At 40.3% G+C, this 16,095-nt stretch overlaps 1 long non-coding RNA gene across 4 annotated transcripts in view; it reads left to right on the forward strand.

The window, feature by feature from the left end:
• LOC115494460 (uncharacterized) overlaps positions 1–16,095 on the forward strand; it is a 55,276-nt gene that overhangs the window by 17,182 nt on the left and 21,999 nt on the right. For 3 of the 4 annotated variants that reach the window (XR_012055219.1, XR_012055221.1, XR_012055218.1), the window contains exons 3-5: positions 7,674–7,861; positions 11,359–11,582; positions 12,504–12,618. This is a non-coding gene — a long non-coding RNA (uncharacterized lncRNA). Of the gene's footprint in view, positions 1–7,673; positions 7,862–11,358; positions 11,583–12,503; positions 12,619–15,368; positions 15,530–16,095 lie in introns of all 4 variants that reach the window. The other variant, XR_012055220.1, reaches the window with a different exon arrangement.

Below are 16,095 nucleotides of genomic sequence, written 5' to 3' on the forward strand. Positions count from 1 at the left end.
ATGTCACACTCAATTCTTGGTTGTTTCAGTGTCATCAGTGTTATCACTGGTGTGTTTAATACATTTGCTGTACTTTCTGATCGTAAATATTATTTGTTCTTTCTTAGCTGGTTTTTACTTCTTTATCTCTCAAAGGCATAAAGAGCAGATCCACAAATGCCCCAGTGTCCTTCTAGTTATGATTGTTCTGTGCAAAGGGAGAAAATCCAAGAAATTATTAGGGAAAAAAAACAAACAAACACCCCAACCAACCAAACAAAAAAATTAAAACAAAACCCCAAAACTGAAATATCCAAATACAATTTAGAATATTATTTGCTTTGGTATCATGTTCAAGGATCCAGACATTTCACTTGCTTCCACACTCAAGAACTCATTCCCAGATGAAGTGTAACCTTCAGGTGACACACCTGGCCTAGAAATGAGGATTCTCTGCTTCAAGTAAAACCCAGTTTATTCTGTCCAGGAGGGAGGTATTTTCTTCATTTGCAAAGGGCTTTTAGATATTTTTGGTTAAAAATACTGTAAAAGCAGCCAGTAACGTATTTTTGTGCTGGTTTTGATATATGTAGTTAGTGATCTAATTGTATATACTTTGAAAAGTTGGATGGGTGGGTTATTAAATTTCTTTAATTTCAAGTTATCTAAAGGCATATGTATTAAAACATGTTACCTGCGACAAGTACAGGTACAAAAATCAATACAGTAAATTAGTTTGATTTTAGATTGTACTTCAAAGTGCAAATATTGATTTAAGCAAAAACAGTATTGTTTTCAGCAAAGCAGAATTTCATCCAAGAATGAACAGGTGCATTAAATACAATTTTATAGAAAAATACTCCGCTTTTTAATATTTCAGTTTTTTCTTCTCTTGCCGGTAAATGTCCCAGACAGTCATCTTTGCTTTTTTTGTGACTGATTGTTATGCCTGGGAAAACGAACTGCAGTAAGTGCACAGTTAACATGTTTCATGGAGGGGAAAAGTAGTTAATTATTGCTACAGTTCAGCTACTACGATCAGAGCAGTGACTCATGCAAGTGAAGCATATAATTGTCCATGTAATTTGTTTGAAGTCAGCTGGGTTCCAACATTCTTGTTCCTGTGTATAGCTGTTAATTTTTCTTTAGTTATTTTCCCTTCAAAATCTGTTGGAATTTGCTGTGAGGTTGGGGTTTTTTAATACATTATTACATTTATACATATATTATTAGAAAAGTATCAAGTTGTGTCTGACGGCCTGAGAGGGGCAAAATTGCTGCAGCTCCATGTCCCCCATGTTTCAGGAGCAAGGCTGAAAATGTTTCCCATAAGACTCTGGCACAGCTCACATATTCATTGTTTAAACCAGAAGAAGATCTTGATTTCTATACTCCTCCTTATTCCCTTTTTAATGACTGTTGTTACTACTCTTACACTCTTTGTCATCTGCAAAAGGCTGTGAATTTGGGTTAGATTCACTCCAGTGGGAAGTACTGTAGACTGGAATTTAAAACTAACCTACTTTGTATAGGTGGAAGAAAAGAACACACTTTTACTCTGGGCAAGCTGGAAACTTCTGCTTAGGTTTGAGGCAAACTTTTACCTTCTTTAATATACTAAACACATTTTGTTTTCAACATTTTGGAATCACGAGAAAATGGCTGAGGATGATCTAACATTTGCAGGTTTATGCAAACATTTTTTAGTAGATCCTACTCTATCCAAGTGAACTAAAAGCAATGTTTTTAAACAAATTTAAACAAATGAGGAGTACTTTTCACTAATAACTTTTTTTCTCCTAAATTCCAAAAGCATTTTCTGTTCCTCTGCATTTTGATCTTGCTGTCATGGGTAGAACTGGCAGAAATCCCACACCTTCCATATGCCATGTGTACCTATATCTGTAAGGTTCTTATACGAATCCCATACTTTATAGGCTTGTGCCCATGCGGAGCACAGTTGTCTTGCTTTTGTTCCCAACACAGGTGAGTTGATTTCAAGACAATGTGGTAGTAAATATTTCTTTGTGACAGGAACCGGTAGGTTCTGTTTAATTCCAGCAGCAGGGCCCCAGGGTCCACCATTGCCCTAAAATCACCTGCAGAAGGATTCATGGCTCTTAGCAGGCGTTCATTCTGCTGAGACAAGGAAAGAAGTAACAGCCACCAGTCACCAACTGCTGACCTAGATTAGTCAGCATACAGTTGTTTTTTGTCTTCAGAGGACATCTCTGAAGTGATGGAGACAAGCAGAGATACTGCAGGAGGATATGAAGAGCCAATTGGGGTGACTCTTAACATCTTCCATCGTTTAGTCATGGTTAAAAGATAAGGAAAATCTCCTTTGGGAGAAGACGTGATTGGATAATACTGGTATAAAATAGAAATTACTGTCAGTGGTGAAAATACGCCTTTAGAACGGAATCAGTACTCTTCTGGGCATTATGGGAAACATGGAATTTAGTTATACAAAGTACATTAATTATTCATTATTTAGTGGATCACTAAAAACTAGGAAAGTTATTCTGGATGCAAGGGTTCCACCATAGACAAAACTCTGGGCTTTGGCAGGTGTTGTTCATCCTAAAGGAATTCTATTGCAGAGAATGGATGATAGATCCTTGGGTTGCAGGAAGTCTTGTGCTGTTCCCCTGAGTGGAACTAAAATCAAATGGAATTAATCTCTCAGGGTTATGTTTTGTGCCTGAGAAAATATAGTGAAGGCAATACACTGGTCACGGTAAAGCACTAAAGTTTAATCTCTTACTTTCCTATTGTCAATAAAACTAAGCACAGCCTGACAAGCCTGGGACAGCCTTCCAAAGCTTTGCATCAAACCCTTCTGTCTCCATGTCTTCCCTGATATTCTGCACATCCCTTCACCATGAAACTCTTGCACTTTATTTTTTGCTGCCTTCTGTACTTGACTGTACAGCCCTGCTTTTTTAGCACCAGTACAGGAGTGCTGCAAGCTCCTCCTTTGACCTCATAAGGCTTCTGTTCCTGCTTACCCAGCCAGGTCTTCCACATGCCTTCTGTGGCACTGCCATTCCTTTCCATGTTCCAGGACAACAGGGGACAGACAGCTGGCCTTGAAAGTCCAGCAAACTCAGAGACAAGCTTCTCTCTGCTCCTAGAGTTCATAACCTTAAAGGAGCTCAGCACAGGGTCCAGCCCTTTGTGCTTCTAAGGAAGGCTGTTTATGTTGGAAGGTGAAAGAAGGAAAGGTGAAGGATCACAAAGGAGAGAACACTTCTTCAAGGCAGACATTTGATTCTCTTGTTTTGGACTTAAGAGCAAAACCATCTGCATGGTACAAGCAGTGCCAGGCAAAGGCTGGCTGCTATCCCTGGGGGTCTGGCAGGACAGGGAGCAGGAGCTGGATTTCTCACAGGTCAAAAGAGAAAGTTTGAGGAAGAACAGGAAAGTGAGAAGTATGGGTATCCTTCCTCTTCAAGCTGTCTTTAGAAAAGCAGGAGAGGTTATTAAAAAAAGTTGTGTGGAGATAAGATATTGCTACTCCTTATATTTAGGGCCCCAATTTGCAAAATCAGCTTCAGATCCACATGTGTCAGGTGGGTCAGAGATTTGATGAAAAGATGTCTGTTCTCAGTGTTTTCTGTGTTTATGACAAAATAACAGCCTATGAGCCTGATTCTCCTTGCTTTACAGTAAATACAACACAAACTTCTCTACACACTGGATCAGAGTCTCATTTATTTGCAGCAGGAACTGTGTAGCAAATCACCTCACTCCCGATTTCCTCTCCCGCTGGAATTTTCACCTTGTCCCAGCGGTTTTGCTCCCGGTTTTTCCCCTGGCTGTTGGAATGTGCACGAGCACCAAAGCGAGGGGCTGCGCTGGGAAAGGTCAGGCCAGCCTGGGGCACAGCGAGGAGCCGGCTGGGCAGTGGAAAGTTACAGCCCTGAGCTGCTGCAGGAGCTGCCCCGCTCCTCGGGAAATGTGATACCTGCTCCCAGAGACCGTGTGGAAAAGGCTGAGTACTCTTCTTCGAAGCGCTCCTCTCGTTTGAGGGGAGTTTAGAGTGATTTATCATGTATCTTTATTAGAGGAAATTTGTTTTAATCGCCCTAATCTAAATCTCTTGCTTATAGTGCCAGGGACTGCAAATATTAGTGTTTTATCAGTATTTCTTCATTGAAAACTATTGTGATCTCAAGCATGATAATTCTGCATGAAAATGATAGCAAGCATGACTCAGTATGAGAAGAGTGATGGACAAAAATAGGCCAATTCTTTTCAAATCCTATTCTGTCTTTAGTCCTTCCCTGTGTATTGTACCAGAGCCCATGAACACAGCTGAGCAATAATATTTGCTAGTAGCTGTTTGTGTTTCCAGTGGAAATCAGTAGTAAATCCCAGTGTAAAACTGTTTTTTCATCCACAAGGTCTGTTTGTCCAAATTTCATTTGCTGGATGTAACATGGAATTTGTCTTTCTGCTTTTGATAGGAACTCCTTCAGTGATGTTTAATTTTACATCACATTCTAGTAACTGCTATAGAAAAGATCTGGGTGAAGGTTCATGACAACAGTCCAACTATTTGGCACAGGTTTTCTGTAAACAAATCAGTGAGTTGTTTAACCAGTGTGAAGTAAGAATTTCCCAATGCCTTGTGAATGAACGTGCTGCAGTTACAAAGAGATTTCATTAACTAATGTGAACCTCCAAAAGAAAAGGAAGAACAGGAAGAAAATCTCATGAAATGCATGTTGCAATTGTAGGTGGAGCTGTGGATCATGCAGCATGTTTTGGGTCTGGTTATTACAGAAAGGATGGGTTTTTCCCTACTGTGAACTGACTATTCTGCTTATATTTCAATAATGCCTCAAGTCTGATAAGATAGGGAACTGATCAGAAATTGCTGGTCTTGGGAACCCTGTGAGACCTAAACCAGCAGTAATCTGGGCTGTCGTGGACCTGAAAGTGGTTTGGCCATTCTATTTAGAGACACATCAAAATATAGATATACTTTATAGTGTTTGAAATACCAGTATGTCTCTAGAGACTTTAATCAGAAAAGATAAGAGTTGGAGCAATTCAAAGACAAGGCATGTTGTCAGTTCAAGGTGGCTTTAAAATACAGGGCAACCTGTGTGGTTGTAAGTCCCAGGAAGTGCATCACTCACTGATGACTAAACTCTGACACTGCACAGAGACAATTCAGAATATGAGTTTAGTGTATCGGTAGAGATGTGATTTACAATGCTGGTCAGAGCAAGCTGATAGCAGCCACGAAAATGAAGGTACATAGATAAGCTTTGGCAATATGTCACATAAGTGTCTTGCAAATTGCTGAGCATTTAGCATCTGCTTGCTACTATTTTGCACATCCATTCACTGTGAGAGGCCACGTGTTAGCAAAGAATTACTCGACTCAGTAATGACAAATTTTTTTTTAATGTTGTTTTGATGCTTCTAATGTGCTGTTCACACAGGAAGCCAGGCAGGCTGGTTTAAGTGGCTACTCAGCTTTGTGGTAGTGGGAGTAAGAGAGCCTCTAGACAAGAATCCATCTCCAAAACTCTGTTTTCCAGGATCTGCATTACCCATGAAACTTTCAGCCTTAGGTGTTAATGCCACGGTGATAAGGTCCACAGATGACCACCAAGGGACCATATGGAAAAAGGGCTGGGACCTATCTTCTAGCCTTGCTCCTGACCACTTGACTGAACATTGACAGCTTTCCTGAGCTCTATTCCCATATCAGTGAAAGAGAGAAAAGCAATGTTCTGAGCTGGATCCGTGTCCCCATTCAGTTAAATATCTAATCATGCTCTTTTCCATGAAGAGTGAGGTAAGATGACATTTGTCACTTCATTGTAATATCTCAGTATGTTCAGGAAAGTGTATTTTCTGAGACATATACAGGACAAAAAAAGTTCAAGCACACATTCTGAACTTAGGAAGATTCCTTCTGTGTGGAAATTCTGTCCTCTAACAGGCCATTCAGTTACCTTATCTGGAAAGAGAGCTTTTGCTCAGCAACCAGAGGGCTAGAACACAAAGAGAGGACTCTCCTTGTTCTTGACATCCTTCTCTTTAGTGGCCTATGCAGCCAAATTATTCTTCCATTTGAAAAGCCAGTTCTCAGTTCTGGCTGCACCTGTCAGCAGCATCACAACTTTTTTGTGATATTAACTGAATAAAGGAAGATATGTCAGACTTGCAGCGTACAACACTTGGAGGTGGCACTGAGACATGAATGTGTAGTTCATTAACAAAGGTAAGCAGGAGGATGATCTTCTGTTGCTCTTTAGAATACCTTGGTCAGGCTCTGAAAAGGCCAAATCTTTCTTTTTCTTAAAGCTTAAACAGTTCCAGATGCCTTTAAGACAAGAAATAAGCAGCAGGTAAGTGAGCATTGCTTTTCCTTTTCTAACAGACTCCCCCGAGGTGCCAGGGATGCTTTGTGACCTCTGGCATGACTCTTTCAATGGGGGCTGCAGAGCCAATTTGAGCCCAGGCTGCTCTCAGAGCGCCTTGGACACTTATCAGTGACCGTGGAGCTGTTCAGTGTGAGCCTGGCAGGGTGGCAGTGACTTGCAGGGCTTGTTTAGCATTCCTGGAGGCTGCAGGGGATCAGCTCCAGCACTAACAGAGCTCACTGCAGTCCACAGCTCTATGCTTTGGCTATGGCTTGTACTTAAAATCCATCCCTGGCCAGTAAGTGGCCACAGGTTAAAGGAATGGCACACTGCTACTGATTAGGAGTGCTCTGTGACCCACTTGGGAGAGCAGAAGGGATCTACTAGAGGCTGTAAAAAAAATTGATTGAATTTATCTGTGTAGTTAACTGGTGGTCTGGGAAAAGAAATCTTGCTTAATGCAACAGATTGTTTAAAAGTAAAAAAAACCAAACAAACCCAAACTATAATAGGATTTGGATGGAAGACTTTGCCTTTTAAACTGGACCCCCACACCAAGAAAACACAAATTTTTCTTTTTACTGTTTTAGGAGTGGTAACGTTTTTTCCCCCCATTTGACTCCAAACTCAGTATCTTAACTTTAGTGGGTTTAAAACAAACAATTGGAATATGTGTACTTGGAGCCAGTCCTATGGTTCTAGGAAATTCAAAGTTGGTTTGTATAGTTTGGGCTTCCTGTAGGAATAAAAAATACTAGTCCCCTGGTAGCATAGCGGTGTATGGCTGTATTGAAATGGAATTCATTGTCTCCTGAGCTTGCTGGGTCACAGTATGTCCCATGGCATTCTAAATACCCTCAAACTTAACACTGGATTGGCTGCAGGGCAGTGAAGGTAAAAGAGGAATGTTCTGCATTGATAAACCTGACACCAAGCCCATATGGGAGAGATAGTGACTAAAAGGATCCTGGGTAACTCTGCATGGCCCTGTGTGGGTCTGTGAAGGGGCAAAGCCTGGGGTCTGTCTCCATTTTAACTGCTGGTACCAGCAGAAACTTTTCTGTTAATTTTAGTATTAGATCCCCACATGACTGTGGAGTTTGATGTTTAACTATATCATGTGTCCTCTTCTAGCAAACTCTGAAATGACTGAATAAAAGTAGAGTCACACAGGACTAATGGGAATTTTGATTGTTGTTGTTTGTTTGTTTTTTGTTAAAGAGCACAATAAAATCTTTCCTAAATTCTGAAGAAATCCAAAGTGCTGCATGTGAGGCTTTACTGCCACCTTTCTTTTCGGCACAGGGCTGGTGTTCTGCAGCTCTGGGTATTGAGTGATTTGACATCCTGGGAGAAAAAGCTGTCCTGGCTGAGGGGCTGCTCCCTGCATTTAAACTGAGAGCTGCCTGACCCACCCAAGTAACTTTTTATTGAGATTACTCTTGGTTCTGGCACAGTGAGCTTCCCTTTCTCCTGAGCTGGCTGTAACACAGGTACCAATGACTACTGTAATTGATTAACTCATTTTGGGGTGAAAAGCTAAGAAAGCCTTAATCTGAGTCCATATCTGTGTCCTGGCCTGAAACGTTATTGAGCCTGAGATTAGTGATGGGTGCATTTTGAAAGCAGTGGATTGAAGGCCCAAATGATGAATTGCAGCATTTCTAGGTCCTTACTGAAAATATATCCCAGCAATTCCATGGAAAAACAGCTCCCACACCAGGGAGTGCAACTGTAGGAGACACATTTGTGTGTATGTAGTTGGATCCAAGTAAAACTAAATCCAAAGTGGCAGTGGCCCAGGATGAAACTTGATGCTAATTGTACATAAATAGCAGAGGGACTGTCATATGACAGGCTATAATCAATAAAACATTCCTGTTGGGACTAATCTGCATGTCAAGTGTCCTTACTGGAATGGAGTGCTGGCACTGCTGTGTACCCTGATTTAAGAGTTGTTCAGGATTTATTCCTCACAGAAAATTAATTTCTACTTCTTTTCACTCAAAAGATCTGGACTAAGCAAATGAATGAAACATTTTGTGGAGTAGCTGCTAGGCACTGTATCTATAGTTCTGATAAAATAATGTATGTGTAGAAGTGCATTCTTGGAGTAAAAATTGACTTTTTTCCCCTAATAAGAAATTTAGCATTTTTTGTTTCACCTAGTTAGAAAACAGAGCTCAGCCTTGGTAGATTCTATTCATTTTTTCTTTGCACAATATCACATGTCTAGAATTGTTCTAAGGCACAAGTCTGTTTAGTAGATTTTTTTTTTTTTTTTTACAAGGAACAGTTTGGTGCTCTTTGTGATCACATCACAATTAGCATGTTGAGAATTTGCTGATTTTTTTTGGTAAATCCCAAGTTCTAATAATTTGCAGCTACAATTGCTTGTAGCCCTAATACTATAATCACTTCTGAAACTTCACATGTAGGGAATTTTTTCCTTACTAAAATTATGTAGAGCTGTATTAAAATGATAATGGAGAAAAAGGAGTGATGGCTGCAAAGGAAACTGTAGAACCAGAGTTGAGAGAAGGCTGAAGAGTATGATTTCATTCAAATGAAAAGGAGGAAATTATCTAAATAATGAATTAAATGTGTGATTTCATTCAAATGAAAAGGAGGAACTACCCTAAATAGAGGTGTCAGGAAGATGAGCACCTGAACTGGAGCCATAAGATATTCTGATGGAGAACATTTTGTGCTTGTGAGTGTTTGGGTGAGAGTTCCACTGACTAAAGTCAGTGTGATCAGATTGACTTTTAAATAAATACCATCTTCCTTTTCATAAGATCTCACACAGGGTTTTGTTACAGGAGTTTCCTACAACAAAGTTAAAATCTTATTGTGTAAATGCTTGGAGGGCCAGAGAATCGTATGACAATTGGTACATTATGAAAGGAAGTTGCAGGAATTTTCCTCCAACTTTATAAGTTTTAAATCTACTAAGAGGAATTAATTTTAGTCCTCTACACCAAATAATCAAAAATGCCTGCACAGAGAACTGGCTGATGAGATGAGCCCCGTTAAGAGCTGCCCCTCTGTGTGACAGTTCCTGCTGTCCCCCCTCTTTGGAGGATGTTTTTGGCATCCTGCAGGTTTGGGGGCTGCTGCACACAGCCGGCTCCCAGCTGACAGCTCCATTTGCAGCCACTTCTGGCAGGAGGCAAAAGTCTTCAGTTGTTAGGACAGAGTGAGGCAGTGTAGGACCTATTGTGGTGTTCTCTCAGAATATCCAGTGTTTTCCTCTCTTCCCTGTGCTTGTTTTCCCCTGTTCCACGAGGGCTGGGTGAGGCTCTTTTGGACCAGAGCACAGATGAAGGTCCCAGGGACCTTGGACACTTCTCAGAAGGGTACAAATAACACTTGAAGGGTGCTTTGATTTGGGCCTGTCAAGAAGTTGTCTGGGGTTGGAGGAATCCTTGGGGATTATCCAGCTAAATATTCAGTTACTGAAGAAAACCTGTTCCCATTTATAGCGCCATTTATCATTTTTGCTGCTGAGTCCCTTATTTAAGACTAAATTTATGAGACCTCTTATTAGATCCAGTTTCTATTTGGAATCCTGAAGTATCAAAAGAATAAGATGTATCCCACATCCAAAAAAACCCAAGAACTTTTTAAAATATTATTATTTATTTTTAAATGATTTTAAAAAAAAATTTATTCCAGGCAATGCTGCTGTCGTCTGAGGAACATCTCAAAGCACAGTGCCCCACATCAGGCATCATTCACAACTTCCTTCTCATCCCACCAAAGAACCCTGAGCTGTATTTCCTCATTTCCCTTCTCTTAATAGTCCATTTTCCTTCCCCACCTTCTCACATTGCTGTCCTGGCATTCTCTTGCATGTGATATTTATATAGTTCTTAGCTGGAAATGGATTTCTTCTGGACCTAGAATGGTCTGGGAATTGCATTACACTCCAAGGTGACTTTCCCTGTAGTTACAGCTCTGTTTCCTATGCTAGCAGGCACCAAAGTCCTGGCTCTAGCCTGCTTTTGTCATATGACACATTTTTTCCTCTTAAACAAGGAATTTCCTTGAAACTATTGTTATTTTTAGCCTAAAATCACCTGACAGTTTCTGATGTCACGTTGTGATTCAGCTCCTTCACCTGAACAAGTGAAGAAACTGTCACTATTTTACTACAAAATTGTTGGTGATTGCTATTTAGGAGTCTTGAGCTTCTGGGATTGTCACAGATCTGCTGGGATGAAATCCCAATATAATTCTGAAAGAGGAATATAGATTAAATTAATGTAATTTGCCTTTAAAAGTTTTCTCTTTCATGTGATAATCTGATTAGAACTGAGGCACTGTTTCATATTTTATTACCCACAGAGGAGAGATTTATGCCAGGTTCTTGTCTCATGTTTGATTCAGATCTTTGTGAACTGTTGGTAACTGGCAAAACATCTCAGTAGAGTTATTTGCATGGAGCTTTCTGAGCCTCTTCTTCAGCATTATTGATACATCTCTAGAAATAAACCTTTTTCTAAAGGTTCAGAGGCTTTAGTTCATGTGGATAAGCATAGAACATTTCACATCACTTCCAAAGTGCAGCAAGAATGTTTCTCTTGTGAATTTTTTTCTTTTTTCTTTAAGGATTGCCATGAATAATGATGGAGTTATGACTCTGCAGCTCAGTGTCAATCCACTGCATAAACTTACCTGTGCTTTTGGAGAGGGCAGGGTGGTGCCTGAATCATGACTTTTTTTCTTTCTAGGAGAGATTAGTTTATTTTTCAAATTTCAAGTAATATTTTCAAGCTGGTTTAAAGAAAGCATTTGGGTTTGTACCTTAGATAAATGACAGACATTTGATCTCTGGTGCAACCCAAACACAAAAAATGTTTGAAGTGAGGGGGATAAAAACTACGTTATCTTCAACTGAAATGATTTCTGTGAGTGCTCACTTCTCCAGTGTTGCATTTTTTAATAACCTGTTTTGTCTCCTTAAATTTCTTTGTCTGGACAATAGAACACAGTGAAGAACATTTCAGTGGAGTTACTGGAGGTGATGGGCCTGGCTCACCATGACTGAAATGTGTAAAAAATGATGATCTCTGTAAAAGTCACAACAGAATTGTCCAGATCTTATCTGAGCATCTAGAAGAGATGAGAATCCCTCTGCTCAGGAGAATGGGATGCAATAGAGGTATCACTCATTGCAGCAGGAAAGAATTCCACAAGATCCAGACAGAGGTATTGTGTGTGTTCCTGGTTCAGGCCAGTGTTATGGGTATGCCTTACCTATTGGCCTTGATTGCAGGCACTATGAACTTCTCAAGGCAAGAACAGGGTGTTTGGAAAGTGCTTGGTGTGTCATGGATCCTACTGGGAATAATAATAATACTCAGAAAAAAAGGATTTCTTGGTTTTAGCATGAGGCAAACTTCTTGTCAAAAGTGCTGACCAATTGAGTTGAAATATGCTTGCATTTGGTGTGGGTTCTGAAAGTGTTAAACCTTATAAAAGCTTTCATGCTGCTGAATTCACCCTTCAGGGAAAGTCACTGGAAGTCTGGGACCTGTTGCTCAACACAGAAAGAAGCAGAGCACAATAAAATTTTTAGCATCTTCCCCTTAGGCCTCAAGGCTCCAAATCCTGTGAGAAGGTTGGGTTTTGCTGAATGATGGGAGGGATAATGTTGCATTCCCTACTCAGAAAGCAGCTGCTAGGGCTGGCATTAGGATGGGGCTGGGAAGTGGAGAGGAATTCAGAGTCCTGAAGATCTTCTGGCTCCTCCTCTGCCTCACTAGACATTTGGAGAAGCTCCTTTTCTGCAGCAGTGAGGATGACACATGGGTGGAGCTGGGCTTCCAGGAATGCTCTTGGAGCACGTGGGATGCTGGGCCTTGTTTTTCTTGCCTCAGTGCTCACTGTGCCCACATCCATTCTCTCAGGTAAACAGAGTTGTGATTTCTCTCTCCCTTCTCCTCCATGTAGAACTGGAACATGTGTTCCACTGGGCACCTTCAAAGTAGGTTAAGGGGCTGTCTGGTGCTTAAACATCAAAATAATGTTGTGACCTAGTAGGTATAAGCGGGTTTTGAGGCAATGGTGTGATTCCAGGTAGTGCTTGTGGAATGGATCTTCCTCCTCTGGTAAATTATCTGTTTTCAGGTGATGCCACCCAGCTGTAAATGTTGCTGCTTGTTCACATCACCCCACAATTCCTTCATTTTGGTCTTCTGCTTGACTGGGACTGCAGCAGAGTTCTGACACAATCTCAGCCAGGGTAAGAAAAAAGCATTTTCTGATGTCACCAACCACCACATTCGTTCATACATATCTTAACTCCCAGTCCTCAAGTGCTGTTATTTCTGACAAAATAAATGGGGTTTGTTATTTGCTGTTCATTTGTATACAAGTTTGTGGTGAGAGAATGGGGACATTTTTTTCCACATCAACTCTAAATCCTTTATTTTAGTTCTAGTCAGAAAACAGAGAAAATGATGCAAGAGAATAAAGTTCAGTGGAGGGGGAAAAATACTGATGCCTTGAGGTGGTCATTCTACATAAATATGACTATGTTACCTGCTTAATGCTTTACTTTCTCTGTGAATCCAAGCCAGCAAACCTGATGGGAAATTTACTTTCACATTGAGAACTGGAGCATGTGTAGTTTAGAAATCTTATATACACATTTTATAGCATGAGCAGTAGGTTCCCTCCAGCTTGCTTTACTTCTACTGGGTTTTGCATGGCTGGAGTTTTCTTGTTGTAACAGATAATCCCTAATGACTAATGGCACAGAATATTGGAGGGGTTTTCTCCCTGAGCAGTCAAGGACAAATCAAAACAAAAGAAATATGAACAGTCACACCCAGTGTTGAATTGCTGTGATCATTATATACAGGACACTGCTCTGGAGAATACACTTGGAGTCAGTGTGGTATTTTCAGCCTCAGTACTTTTAATGTGGGCAGAACCGGATTGAAGATTTTTAGGGTTTCCCATGTGTGGTATCTCTTAAACACCAGTTCAATGGAGATATTCACACAAGAAGTTCCGCTGGTGTTCTGTGTGTGCACATCTTTGAAGGATCACTTGGAGGTTGGGTATTGAGGTGCTGAGCATCCTTTTTTCTCCAAAAAAACCAAAAAACCCAACAAACCCAACTTTCATTATCACTTTGCAATAAATAACTTTTAATATCACTTCTTAAAAAATCCTTTTTTCCTCCTGTTTGATTTTGTCAAAGGCCCAATTAAAAGTGGTATTCAGTGTCACATTTTGATATCTACTTAGGCACAGAAAGACACCTTGGGGAGTTTTCAGAAGTGTTTAATATTTGGAATGTTTTCCCACATGTCCAAGTCTCTGCTGCACAGAAAACAACCCCTGTTGAGAGAAAAGAGCAGCTGAATTCCAGTGACTTTCTCCCTGTTTAGCTGGAGAGTGTGAGACTGTTAGAACTTGTTCTCAGTTTCAGCTCAGTAATTCAGATACCTGCTCTCTGGGATCCTGGGGAGGAAGTACATAATATGGGTGTAATTTGAGTACCACTCTCTTGTCCTACTCCTTCTGACAAGAAAACTGCTTTAGATCACAGAAGAGCTCTCAATTAATTTAGGCTCCTGTGCAGGGACACTCCCTGTGTTTATTTAACATCTGTTCAGGTTTCTGAGCAACAAAATAAATTATTTACAGAAAACCCCTGAAATTTGTCTGTGATAAATGTGAACCTGAAGATTTCTCCTGAGCTATGTCTAGCATGAACTTTATTCAATGTAGGGATCATGTTTATATAATTGAAATTTTGGACAGATTTTTGACAGATCTTTTAGGATGTAGTATTTTGTTTCCCATTACATGAGCAAAACTGTTTATTGATGATGAGAGAAACTGAAAGTTTTGATTTATAGTTTGTTTGCTGCTTCATTATTTCCGTATCCTACATTTACAAGGGTTGGGCAAGAAGTTAAGCACTTTAAATGAAAGATTGTTCATAGAAGTAAATAAAACACTGGTGGAACCTTCCTCTCACCTTGTCCATGGGTGTGTCTGACAGTTTGCACATTTACCAGATTCATTTCTGTCAAGATAATTAATTGCAGAGGTTTGATGAATTGTAGTGTGACCAGAGATGGTAAGCGTTGGTAAATATTACCAAATTTGTGAGGGTTTTAATTATTATTAGGCTAAAAACATTGAGTTCATATGAAAGCTGAGAGTTCATATGAAAGTTCCATAAATCTGGTGATTTGATTTTTTTTCCCCAAACCATGTATCTGGCATTTATTTGTTCTTTTATACTGACAGTCTTTATAAACAATAATGCATCTGTACAAAAATGTGCACTAAAAATAAGTCCTTAAGGGTTTTCAGCCTCCAACTCTTTTAAATCAATGCTAGAATAAATTTGGCAGTAGATCACAAGTTTGTTTAGGAGATGAGGCTGAGAATTATCTACAAAATGGTCTGGTTAGCATAATCCTTAATTTTTGGGTGTGATTTCTATGGTCAATAGACACCAATTCTCTTCTCTGATTATGTCAGCACAGCTGAAAGTTGCAGGCAGGAATGGTGGTTAAACGTAATGAAGGCTTCATGGCATTTTGTTTGGGGGGGGGGGGCGGCTTTTGGATAATTGCTCTGCTTCTACCAGAGTAACCACAGGAAAACATCAGAAGTTTTGAGAAATTCCAGAATTCGGGTTTGAATAAATAATTGCTCAACTATTAGCGCACAAATATTTTGGTATATGCCAAACTAATTAGCAGTTTGTCATGCTACAAAGCAGACTGGCAGCCTGTCTCTGAAATACTGGGAGGAGTCTGAACTTTAAGGCTTCATTGTGTTAGGATGGGGAAGCCAAGCCTTTGTGCAGAGCTGTCACCTTCAGTGGGTTTAGGTGTTCACAGAGGTTTGAAACTTTAAGGTTGGAACAGCTGCTGTAAGGTTGAGTGATGTCACATTGAGTGTTTTGGGTGTGAAAGCCGACTCTCAGCTTTCAGAAGCCTCTTAAATGTTTGTGTGTTCAAGCTTTTCAGAAAAAGACTCATTAAGGAGCTGCTACTCTGTGTTAGAGCGGAAGTTTTGCATCAGGAGTGGTGATCAGGACAAACAGCAGCAGCTCTGAGGCAGCTGTGAACAGTCCATTTTAACCTCATTGCAGTGCCACTTCTCAATGGGCAATAATAAAGGTAAACTTCGACAATTGGAATAGCACTTGTTTCTAAAACTGAAGAATTAAATCTTACCCTAATCTGATCTCCCTGCCTTTTTTATGCAACACCACCCTCTGGCCCTTGCTGGGGAAGACTCCTGGAAGAGTCTATTTAACTTACAGAACTTTGATATAAGAAGAAAATACCTCAAATATAGCCTTTTTTGTATTTTGGTCATTAAATAGAGAAATCTACCAAAGTGTTGTAACTGTAGTTGGTCAGCAAAATAAATTGTTTTGCTGTTGGCTGAAGTTCTGTGCCTTTGCAGGGTTGCCTCAGTGGCTAAGCACATCTTGCAAACACTTCACTTTCACCTTTGCTTGCAGCAGCAGTGTCAGTCACTGCAGCCTGTGGAAACTGCATGGAAGATTCCCTGCAGTGCAGCCATTTGGAGAAGATCCCTTTCCCCCTGCAAGCAGAACGGATCCCATTGGTATCCTGGAAGGAAGGACTGCTTGTCCAGAACAACTTGTCTCTGTTTCAGTAACAGCTTTGAGTTTAGTCAGAGACAGACAGAGATTCAGCTCTTTTCTAACATATAA

Source organism: Taeniopygia guttata, chromosome 3, assembly GCF_048771995.1.
Source record: "Taeniopygia guttata chromosome 3, bTaeGut7.mat, whole genome shotgun sequence".
NCBI classification, from domain to species: Eukaryota; Metazoa; Chordata; class Aves; order Passeriformes; family Estrildidae; genus Taeniopygia; species Taeniopygia guttata.